Source organism: Puntigrus tetrazona, chromosome 14 (assembly GCF_018831695.1).
Source record: "Puntigrus tetrazona isolate hp1 chromosome 14, ASM1883169v1, whole genome shotgun sequence".
Classification (NCBI taxonomy): domain Eukaryota; kingdom Metazoa; phylum Chordata; class Actinopteri; order Cypriniformes; family Cyprinidae; genus Puntigrus; species Puntigrus tetrazona.
In genome coordinates, this window is record NC_056712.1 from 268,186 (window position 1) to 280,685 (window position 12,500).

Consider the following 12,500-nt stretch of genomic DNA (forward strand, 5'->3'; position numbering starts at 1 on the left):
TGGCACCTGGGGACTAGTTTAGTGACTAGTGAGTGGTGTGTGGGAATAGCGATTCTAGTTTAACGTGATTATCAGTCACCGGTCTAAATCCATCATGTCCATTTGCTGCACTGGCGTGCGTTAAACAGATACTTCTCTCGAGCGTATCTTTCTTTGATTTTCCTGGAATATAAAATTTTGCTTAAAATTCCAAATAGCATTGCTCTCATTATAAACCAGATTCAATCAGATTGTCACGAGACAGAAACTGCATTATAATTATTATTAAATTATCAAAGTATAATAAAAAACAGAAGCCCGAGAAAAAGCATGCCAATTTCATCTGAATAACCAAAATCTTGAAATCTGCAATAAATATTAAAACAATAATAATAAATATTCTAGAAATGTGAATGAATGAAAGCTTAATAGATAACTAAAAAGTAAGTTTTAAAATTATTGTAGAAAACTTTTTTTTAATGACTGAAACTGTCACCGAGATATTTGAATTTTGAATAAAAAGTTATAAAGGAGATTTAAAAAGCATAGAATTTTCTACAAATAACCAGCGCTTATAACAGAGACCAATAATTTAAATAAAATATTTTTACCCTTTAATTGTGTGAAAAAATGTTTTATTATGTTTTAACCATCCAGTTAAGTGTTTTGAGAAAAAGAGATCTTGTAGACTGCAAACGTTTCATACTGCTAAACAGCAAGACTGACAGACTCCTGTGAGATCCTGAGAGAATTTCAGCAGGACAGGAATCTCATACTGTGTCCACTTCCCACAGCATACCTGTCCCAATACACCACCAACCGCTTCTCTCCCTCACGCTTTGACTTTTGACAGAGGCTTTGTCTTTCGTCATCAAAACTGTGATTAAAATGAACGACTGAAAGTCTAGCTGCAATGAGTGATAAGTTGCACCAAGAAAAAGAGACAGAGAGAAACACTGATGAAGCCACACAAGAAACATCTGGACCACTTTATCTGCATAACGCTAACAGTAAAAGATACTATCAAACTGAATTCAATTTTAAAAACAAGTGTGAAACAACAAGAATAAAGCACTAGGAATGTAAATATTTACTCTGATAAAGTACTCTTTGTAAAGTACTGGGCTTTGAACTGGGTTTTGTTGAATGAATAGATATATTTAACACAGGTGGTAAAATAATTTTCATTTAAAACTTAATAATTACAAAGAAACAGACTGAAAGATTGACATAGTATCTCTTTGTAAAGCAATATTCCACTATTTTTTCCTTTTATTTACAACCTGGAAAAAATTCTGTGCTTTTACTTTAATGTGTCCTTAAGTATAAAAACATTGTGAAATGATCACTCAGTTTCACATTATTTATAGTCAAAAGTCATTAATTTAGTAATGGTTTTTAACATGCCTTTAGAAGGAGGGCATTTTTGAAGCCTCTAGGCACAGGAGAGAGTCTCCAGTAGGCCTATTGTTATTTAGTGAGCGTTAATTCATGATACCCAGCGCATGGTGCCTCTCGCTCACACTTCAGATTTATATTCCTCTCACACGCAGGACAAAACCCCACAAACCTGCAGCCTGCCAGCTACACACAGCATTTATCAGTGCGCTCGAAAAGAGAGAGAGATGAGCGCTCTGCTGAATGAACTCCGTAGCATTTGGATGGACGTTAAAGGGGTTGTGAGTGAATTCCAGGCATAATCACAGAGAAACAAGAGAAGGCTGAAAAACAGAAGCCAAAATGACGCAAAGCAAATGCAGCTTTGTGCAAAACTCCAAGAGAGTTTGTTGACTTTAAAATGATGGATTTGGAAACTTAGAGCAAAGGCTATTGCTCAAAGGTTGCTAGAGCCTTGATTGAGTTCTCAGTAATGTTTCATTTAAAGGAATACTCCACCCAAAAGCGAACATTCTGACATTGTTTACTCACTATAAACTTGCTTTCTTCTGCCGAACTCAAAATAAGACATTTTGAAGAACACGGGAACCAAGCAACAATCATCTTCAACTCTATGTATAAAATCTTCTTTAGTGTTCCACAGAAGAAAGTCGTATGGTTTTAAAACAACCTGACAAATGACAGCATTTGTGTTTTTGGGTGAGCTATCACTTTAAGGATCAACTTTGTCTCGGATGCTTCTCATAACATTTTTAAAAACAAGTCAGTTATTGACATATTAGAAGAACATAGACGATTTGATGAAAAAACATTTGCATTAATGCTGAATTTTTGGCCTGAATTTCTCGTCAAAACTGAGCACAGTCTGAGATGTTCTTAGGTCTCTTCTGCAAAGCAGTGACTGCTTGTGTGTTTTCCTCAGCAGAAACATCTGAGAACCTGAAACTCCATTTGCAAGCCACTGAGAAAATTTGGAAGGATGTTTCTTCTGGAAAGTCAGGTTGGCGACTCTAATGCAACCACACACTTTGAGACGCAAATAAAGGCGCATAAAAACAAAGAGAGCAGATAAAGTGAAAGTAAACACAGGATGCTGGAGAGAGAGCACCAGAGTCCACAGGACGACCATCTGGGCAGTTTATAGCTCCTGGTAGGGGAGAAGTCTTCTCCTCCTCAGGGGGCTGTTAAATGGTTGGGTAATTGAGCTCGTGACATGTGTTCCCAAACAAAACAAAAGAGAGAAGAGACAAATGAAGCATTTATTTGCAGCGTGGAGGAGTGCTGGCCCTTTCAGCCCGCGCCCCAGCCAGCCACTGGTGAGTGAATTAAGGAGTATATAGAATCCCAGCAGATGTAGGGAGAAGAATGGTTAACGGAACGATCACGACTCCATCTGGGGTTGGCATTTTGTTAAGAGGGAGGAGCAGGGAGTCACTCAACTCGCTAAAGAGCCACGACCCCAGCAGCTGCCCCGAGAGAAACCCAGTGAGAGAGAAAGAGTGCTGGATGGAGAAAGAGAGTAACAAAGAGGAGAAAAGATCATTTTTAACCTTGCAGGTGGACTACAATGCGACTGGACAATTTGGACACACTTTTGGACAGTATCATCTTTGAGATACTTTCTGGATGTTAACTATACATGCCTTAACAACTGCCAAATGTGACCATGAGACTTGAAATACATTGCTATGGTATCAGGGGATGAACTTGCTAATGGGTTAGATGCTCACTCCAAAAGTCACAAAATCGATATGAAAATAAAAATAAAAATAATAAAAAATATGTATATACTACAGTACAAAAAGTTACTTATGTTCACCAAAGCTTCATTTATTTGATCAAAAATACTGTAAAAAATCTAAATGTTATTCAAATTTATAACATAATTTAAAATGTTATTTATTCCTGTGATGCACAGCTGAATTTTCAGCATCACATGATACTGAAATCATTCTAATATGCCGATTTCTCAATAAACATTTATGATTATTATCAGTGTGGAAAAAAATGCTGCTTAATATTTGATTGATTCTTTGACAAACAGCATTTATTCAAAACTGAACATTTCTAGCATTACAAATGCCTTCACTGTACAATTTAATGTGCCCTTGTGGATTAAAACTATTAATTTTATTTAAAAAAATAGCAGTGTAATAAATAGATCTAAAATAAAACATCAAAACAAACTGAATACTGATTTTAAAAAATTCAGGCCCTTAACAGAGGCCACTGAGTTCACAACTGTTGTTCTGTGTGTTAAAAAGAAATACGTTAAGATCCATTTTTGGAGACCGACACGAGGACCATAAAGAACGGATGCTGAGGCATTATGGGTTCTCTGCATGCTCTGCTCATTATCATGTCTGAACAGTACAGAGGTGCCTGTTGCAGCATGGAATCGCTCCTAACAACGGGACAAAGCCAAAAAGCAGCACACACGCAGTGATCGCACTTTTGTGAGAACACACACCACATGCTCCAAAATATATGAGTGCTCATTACATTGACATCACGTCATATTTATGTTCTTGACTCATTCTTTCCTACCAAACATGCACATATTGAGTAAGCCATGACTGGGGCAAGTGGGTCACATGCTAAGCTGACAAAATGACAAAAAATCCCATGACAATTGAAATCACGATGCAGTAGACCTTACCTCTCATCATACAAAACAATAAAGCCTGTTAGAAATAATGTAGCAATAAAATGTACAGATAACTGTATAATTGAAAAATGTTATTTAAATTAAAAAAAGACTATATAAGTAAAAATCTAAATATACGTTCATTCAGTATGACCTGATATATTTTTGTTGGAAACAGATGCTCAGTAGTACATGTATAATGAAACCCTTTAAACCTGCTTCTCCTTTGTCTTCTTCAGTTCCAAAGCGTTTATTGGCCATCATAGAGAGTCTGTTACCTGTCACACTGAACAAACACATTATCTTAACCCGCACTTCCAACAGAGAGGGAGTTTGCACAGGCACTGACCCAGGACTCCCCCTTGACCCTGCCCAGCCACATCTTACCCTCTCTGGGGTACGAATAAGGGTCTGACAGCCCCATAGAAAACCCAGCAGCCCTGACTCAGACACACATATATTCAGGTTCAACAGGAATCTGGAAATCACGCTAACATCTTGCATTTTACAACACAGCAGCTAATACGCACAAACATTCTTAGAAAAGTTCCAAAGCCAATTTTAAACCCATCCACTGATGGAATTTGCATCAGGTTTTTTAAGCTAGCAAAATACCATTGAGTCAGCTTAACTTATTTCTTGACATGAATACAGCTCTTTGTTGAACCCAAAGCACTCCTAAGAAACATTGGAGAACCTTAAATTGTAAAGTTCTAAGGCCATGCTGGTGAATTATGAAACATGAAATTCACAAACCTTCTCAACTAAGCGTGAAATGCATAAGAGGCATTTATACAGTGCTTCCTTGCAAATTTTACTCATTAAAAATCAAGATGTAAACAGGCGAAGACAACAGTTGGAACACGTTTGAAGTTCCAATTGAAGCCAACAGCGAGCCTTCTGTAAATTCTCCAAAACCAAATGAATTCTGTCTGAAACAAATCACAAATTGCACATTTGAGTTGGAAATGCTCGTCTAAGTTACATGTATTAAAGAAAGCGAGCTAACAATGGTCTACTGTAGAAGCTGGAAGTCATGAGGCTGGAGCTGCAGCCACCAAAACCTCCAGAACAACTAGATAGAAAGTGAAAGTCATGATTTCAGCCCCGATTCTGCTCTAATTTCTCTCTCTCTCTCTCTCTCTCTCCCTCTCTCACCAGCATCATTTGGCAGTTAAGAAGTGAAGTTCCTCAAGTTAAGTGATTGACAACGGTGTCTAGCTCTTCTCAATTAACTGCCTCATTGTGAGTCTTTATGGCAAGGCCCTGAAACCCTCGACCTCTCCTTTCCCCTCCTTTTCATCGCTCCTTTGCCAGTTTCACTCACTCAAACACTTGCAAGAAAACAGAGCGCTCTATTCGGAGAGCAGCCCTATTCTCATTGACCTTCTATTGCTCACTTTTTCTTTTGGACACTTCAAACCGTCTTTGAGAAGAGAGAGTGGAAGAGGAGTCCATCAGTCGCTAGGGCTGGTCCGGTTTGACCCCGCACCCCCCACTTCAAAGATGGTTTGCATTCATTAATTGTTCTTTGAATTAATATTTGAGGATCACAATGCTGGTGCCAGCATATAAAGCCGACCTAATGAAGCATACAGGCGGCATTCACTTGGAGATAAGCTCGGTGCGACCGCGTGCATGCGTGTTTTCTTCCTTTGCGTGCCACTTTGAAAATCGGCTGGAATGACATCATGTGGAAATGATGCACAGTTCAGGCCGTTTATGAGAAACGCCAGCGCCATAAGCGAGACAACAACGGGCGCCTTTCGTCGGAGCCGTTTAATCGCTATCGCCGCCCTACAGCCTCGATTGATGTTAGGATAACTCGTGCGATCCGTAACCTCGATAAACTGTGCTCGACGAGAGACGGAAAGAGAAGGGCAAAGATTGTTAGGTTTCTAAGGAATAAAAGGCAGATGATTGCTCATCTCCATTCCCGCAGGGCTCCGGAATCATGACTGAGGAGCATTCCAGCAGAGAGAAGAGCCCTTGTTTATTGATCGGAGAGACAGACCTCATAAAACATACAAAACTAGACCCCCAAGAGCCAGATTGGGTTATAGTTGCCCAATTGTGGTCTAATTTTGGATGAGTACATCTGGCTTTACTGCTCAGAGTACATTGGCGGTAATAATAAATCGTCCCCAAAATATCTGTTTATTATTGTGTGACACAGCTGTCTGTATTTGCGGTGCATCTTTTTCGCTTTCTCTCTCCTCACTCTCCCCCCATTTTCTATTGAGCAAGTACCCAGTCAGCAAAGCAGGCAAAAGCCCTATTTTATTTACACAAACAAAGTCCTCCTTGCGCTCTCGGACAAAGGCAGCTGAATCTTTCATGTGTTGTCATTGCTTGATTCTCTCTGTCCTCCTGGCTATTGGCCTGCTGGGAGACAATGAGCCCAGGAGAAAAGCAGCAGATTGTTGGAATGCAGCTCAATGAAACTAATTATTACATGTTGACTGCGTTCACCATGGCACGTCTGAAAGCACTAAGCTCATTCAATTGGCCTCCACGGGACTCCCTTTCAAAAAAACTTGATCCCTTTGACTGTTTGTATTTCTGAGTTTTCTTTTTCGCCTGCCGTGAATGAGAATCTGTGAGAGAGGGGCCGTGGCTCTTTGATGACTTTAGTTACTTTTAATTAGCTAAATGAGGCTCGAGGATTGTCAGTTTTCCCAAAGTTAATGGTATAGGAAAAAGGAGGGGATGCGCTCAGGCAAACACGGCATTGTGGGATAAGTTTTATTGATTCACATACGATGATTCCAGGCACCAGAGGGATCCCTCGCCATTCTTAAAACTTTCTTTGGAAAGTTTTAGTTTTTGTTAAGCAAAGATGTGGAAGAGCGTATGTTGTTTTTTCATGTAAATATTATTTTTAGACTAAACTAAAATTTAAAAGGGGTTTTATTACGGTAAAAATAAACATTAAACATCACTAAACCGATTTATATACATTAATTTATACCAGCAAAACTAATTTTAAAAGTAGGAAAATACTCTTTGCTAAAAAAAACACTACTTTTGAAAAACATTATCAGTTCAAGGTTATCAGTTTTCACTTTATTTTTTCATAATTTAAAAATGTGGTTCCGAGCTTCCTCGGCACACGAGTTTTAAGAAACATCTTTTGGGGTGTTTGCTCAAACTAGTATTAGTAAGCAATGGTCCTCTACACTGGCTTTTCCCAGACAAATAAATCTGAAGGGGCCTTTGCTTTGATCTCAAGCCTTTAAGGGGCCCAACAATAGGTTTTGAAGGAGCAGGGGCCCGGAGCCAACACACCCCTCTTACCCGACAACTATAGACTCAGCAAACACGTACTTAATCAATATTTGGCTAGAGAACACCCTCTTGATTCTGAAAACACCCTTTTGAGATTTTAACCGAGCACCGAATAGGAAAAAACAACAACTCCCACAAGCAGGGAGGAGAGAGTGAAATACAGCCAGCGCAGAATCGGCCCACTGCAAACAAACGGACGAGAGTGAATGGAGAGAGGAGAAGTTTACAGTTTGTCAATGGAGATCAGGACTCATTGAGTTTTATGATGTAGACACATCTACATGTGAATAAAAGCCAGAGGTGATTGATCCTTCTAGGAAAACAAAAACATTAACCGGGCTTTGAAAAGGCTGTTTTCCTTTCTCCTTTCCCCTTGCGCTTCCTTTCTTTCATTCACTGTTTTGTTCTTTCTTTCTTTCTTTTTTCAATGCAGATATAGACATCTAAGTTACTCTGTTGCAAGTCCAGGTTTAAATGTACGGAAATACAACAATCTAATGCCAATGTCCATTTGACTAACAATAATTTATACCAACAAAAAAACACAAATAATTTCACTGTGCAATAATCGTAACACTATATATTCAAACTTATCCATGAGTTCTGAGTATGCATTAGCGGAATGTATAAATTATGGGTATTATTATTACTATTAATCATTTGATATTTTACTGAAGCGTTAAACTTGTTTTCGTGGCGTTGAAAAAAATCTATTTTACAAATTGCATTCTTGAATGTTAACTATAGCCTAGACGTTGCTTTCAAAAAATTAAAAATAAGCCATAATGAATTTGGTATCCGTGTGTTCTTCGTAAAACTCCTTTGTTAACCTAATTTGTTTGCACTTACTTAAAAGCTCATTTAAGATGACCATCACACAACAATGAACAAACAATGACAGCGTAACACCACAAAAAAAGTCATAAGAACATATTGTCACACCATAATAATAATCCTGCTGACATGCATGTTAGGAGCTTGCAACAAACGCTCATTGAAACAGCTATATTGCTCAATATGAAACTTAATATGTTTGTGAGTATTCAAAAAACCCTATATTCCCGATAAAATGTTATAGGCCTACTGATGTTCGTGCAAATGGGAAAAGTGAGCTGAAAAACAAAGTATAGCTGTTCGACATATATTTAGAATTTCAGCTAATAACATGTAGCCTGGTCATGTATATGCCTGAGCTGAAACAATGAGCAATTTGTAATAAACCCAGCCACAATGGAGCTGAACCAAAATTTCGAGTTAACTCAGCAAGCTTTTGCGTTTCAAAAGTTCATATCAATCAGCCATCTCCAAACAACAACATATCGACAGTCGTTTGTTAAACTAATTACCAACTGATCTGTATTCGTGATGGCGGTGCTGGAAAAGAAGAAGGAAAAGGGCAGTGAGGAATGAATGCGCGCCCCGGGCGGAGAGGAAGGGGGCGGGTTTTTGTCCTGAGATGAAAGTGGGGACGAATAAAGGGCTCGATTTAATCTACTAGAAAAGGTTTTCATTGCAATGACTGAGTATAATGTGCGCCAATTGTAGCGCGGCCCATGACGCGGGGTGATCCGGCCAGCGCGCGCTCACGGCTCAGGGTTTCTCTCTCTCCACTTGACATCTAGAACAAACTCCTCTGCGCAAGAATTTCAGGCCGGTGGGGTTAGAAAAACGCGCTGCCTGTATCAATTTCAAGTTAATACATACAATTTCTTCTTCGACTGGGGAAATGGGCAGGCTGCTGCCTCGGGGCTATCCGCTGCGTGGACGTTAAAAAAATGTCGCGATATTTTGACAAGTTGTTTTGACTTTTGAGTGCCACTAATTAAATTTCGACGAAAAACTGCACCGACTGTATTCTGTAACCGGGCCTTTCTAACGTATGAAATGCGTCGGGGATTTTCGCGGGCTAATCGTGTCTAACGCCAACGTTAGCATGTTAGCCGTGTTAACGTCGCATTTTAAAAAAGCGCGATTTTAAGCACAAAAATGTATGATATACCGGTGATAGATATTTTATTAACAAAGCATTTTGAGAGAATGCTAATTTTATTTAATTTTTTCGCTGTTTAGCGATATTCGCGCCAGAGCTGCAACAAGTTGCTATGGTTACCTCCTCAGGTGAAAACAAACTCTGTCGAATTACCTCACCATTCTCGCCTTTTATATTAATTGACACGTTAAAACAGCACATGCCGAAATAGCTAATTGATCTGAAACAACAATTTTGTTCGGACTTCTCTTTTATGAAAACGTTAACGAAAATGCAAACGTTATTTATCATTTATAAAAATCCAAAAAGCAGGCCAATTATAACTCGCGTTTCACTCGAAATAATAATAAAACAAGTAATTCCATAAATCCAAATATTTAAATGACGATCTGAAAATGCTCCAATCAACAGGTGTTTTTTTTCTGTAAACGTGGGCCAGCCATTAAATCGTCTTAAAATTAAATATTACCTCCAAACGCTGCTGACGTTGTTTTTGGGGCGAAAGGGAAAATTCAAGACATGATCTAGCTAAAAATGGACACATTATTCAGGCCTCAGAAGTCTATAAAACGCTTCTGAGCCGGGACTACGGTCATTCGTGAATAATTCATCTCTCATTGCCCGTCCATAATGTCCTCTCCGCGCCTTTTGTTAGACCGTTTTTTCTTCCTTTCTTTCCAAATTTTGAAAAGCTTGGAGTCTTTTGTCGGGACCAAGCTACTGCTAGGCCGAGCTTTGTCCTGGGGAAACTGAAGCGTGAGTCTCATGGACTCTTTCGCTTTTGTTTTCCCAAGTTCATCCTCAAGTGTCCGATTGTGCGCTGCAGGAGCGTCTTTTAGTGAACGCTATTCTTGGACAAATGTTTGATTTACTGATTCGGCCAGTTTCACTCCAGGAACGTCTCGTTTTAGGAGGTTAATCTCTGATGCTCCTCAATTCGGTTTCAATGAGTTTAAGAAAAGACACAAAAAACGCTATATATATACATGTGTGTGTGTGTGTGTGTGTATATATGTATATATATATATATATATATATATATATATATATATATATATATATATATATATATATATCAATCTATTTAGCATTTGAGGCAAAAGACACATTAAAAGCGATATTTATTATGAACAAAATAACCGTAAATATGCTTATGACATTCACAGAATTTCCAAATAGGCCTATTTCCATAATAAAATGCACATTAAATTAATAATAATATTAATAATAACAATAATAATAATATGCAAGTTATTATTATTGTTGCTATTAAGAAGAATGCATAAGCCTACGGCCTATACAGACCTACATATTTTCTATCTAGGCTACAATATAACTTTTTGCAGATATGCTATACCTGTAGTCTAATTGTGTTCGTCTCAGTTTCGCGCAAAAATAAAAAAAAAAGATAAAACTCGTCGGGACTTACATCTGTCGCCGAGAATCCCGTCGATGCTGTGTTTGGCTCTTCTTTCGTTTTCCTCGATCTCCTTTTTCCACTTCATCGTCATCCTCATCTTCATCTCCGTTTCCGCCGAATTTGCAGCGCAGCATGCGCTGATGGAGCTCACTGCGGACAGACGTGGAAGGAATCGCGTCCGTCAGGAATCGCACTTGTTGAATGGTTTAAACGATTGAAAATGTGCGGCCGTAACGTTTTAGGCATTTAAAACCATCTATTAAAATTATAAATACACGTCTGTTTTTCCCTCCAGGCAACAGGTGCTGGAAGCAATATCTTAAAAGCATAAACTGAACTGCACAGATTGACAGATAAAGTACCTGAGGGCACGTTGTTTCGATCGCAGATCCCATCTTTCAGAAGTTTATCCCGAATCTCCCAGCTGAACATCCCTGGATTCTCTCTCTTGTATTCTTCGATTTTCTTTTCCACATCGGGAGTTGTGCTCTGCTTTCATTGCAATAGAAAAAATATTTAATCTTTATACCATATGAGAACTTTCAAAATATGTAGAAACGATTATAACGAGAACAATATAACATTTAGTTATGATTTGTATATTTTTCATTTAGTTATGATTATGTGTATATTTTGTCTAATTAGCATTAGGTATATAAATATATATATATATATATATATATATATATATATATATATATATATATATATATATATATATATATATATTAACACATATTATATATATATATATATATATATATATATATATATATATATATATATATATATATATATATATATGATACGTGTTAAAATCGCTTATAAATAATGGTTTTACAGATGTCATGAAAGGACTTTTATTTTCTAATTCTTAAAAAGGAATAAAAACAATAGTCTGCAAGATCCTATACGATGAAAAATGTTTATTGTGGAAATTATTGGTTAACTGTGAGGCACATTGAACGCAACAACGAAAATAACCAAGTATACAGTCGTTAAGTTAAACACTAAACTTTATTTGCAAAACTCTATTTTTAAATGTGAAACCGGATGAATAAAGACAGTAATACAGTTCGGTTCTAGCGGGGCGTGAAGCGGCCTCGGTGATGTCCTACCTTGGGTTTGCTGCCACCGATAGCACCGGGCCGAATGGATCCGGTCTCCTGATACCTGCATAAAATTTTGGACACGCACCCGTGCGACACGCGCAGCTGGCGGGGAGATGACGCACGGCCGTATCCCGTGATGGGCCATCTCTACTATCTTGTGGCGGATGTGATTGGGCAGAGGGCGTCCGTTTATGAAGACTCCGCCGAGCTGGTTCACGCGGCCCTGACCTAACGGCGTGGAGACTGCAGCAGAGAGGAGGAAAAGACGGTGTCAACCACTGACCCGTTTATATACAACGACATCCCTGTGCTATATTCAAAATATATTCATGCAAAGTAAAATTATATCTTGTAAATAAACATATATAACCGCACACTCGCTTTTAAGCTTTCATAAACTTGTGCGGTTATGCAAGTTTTTTTTAATGCTTCGTTAAAGGTAAAATATGATCGTGAAAGCGTGACAGCTGTATATATATATTTTTATGCAAATACAAATACAAAAAAAACTGCAATACAACAATAAAACTAATAATGCTAGTAATAAATGCTAATTATTTAGAAAAACTGTTAAAAACAGCCTGCTTTAAATCGAATGTTTAATCATTTGCGAAGATGCTACTTGTTGACAGGACACTTTTATATTATATGTTTGTTTTCAACGTA

The 12,500-nt window shown here is 38.1% G+C and overlaps 1 pseudogene; it reads right to left on the minus strand.

Annotated features, from left to right (window-relative positions):
- Window positions 1-3,648: 3,648 nt before the first annotated feature.
- Window positions 3,649-12,500, minus strand: part of LOC122358143 — a 9,335-nt pseudogene continuing 483 nt past the window's right edge.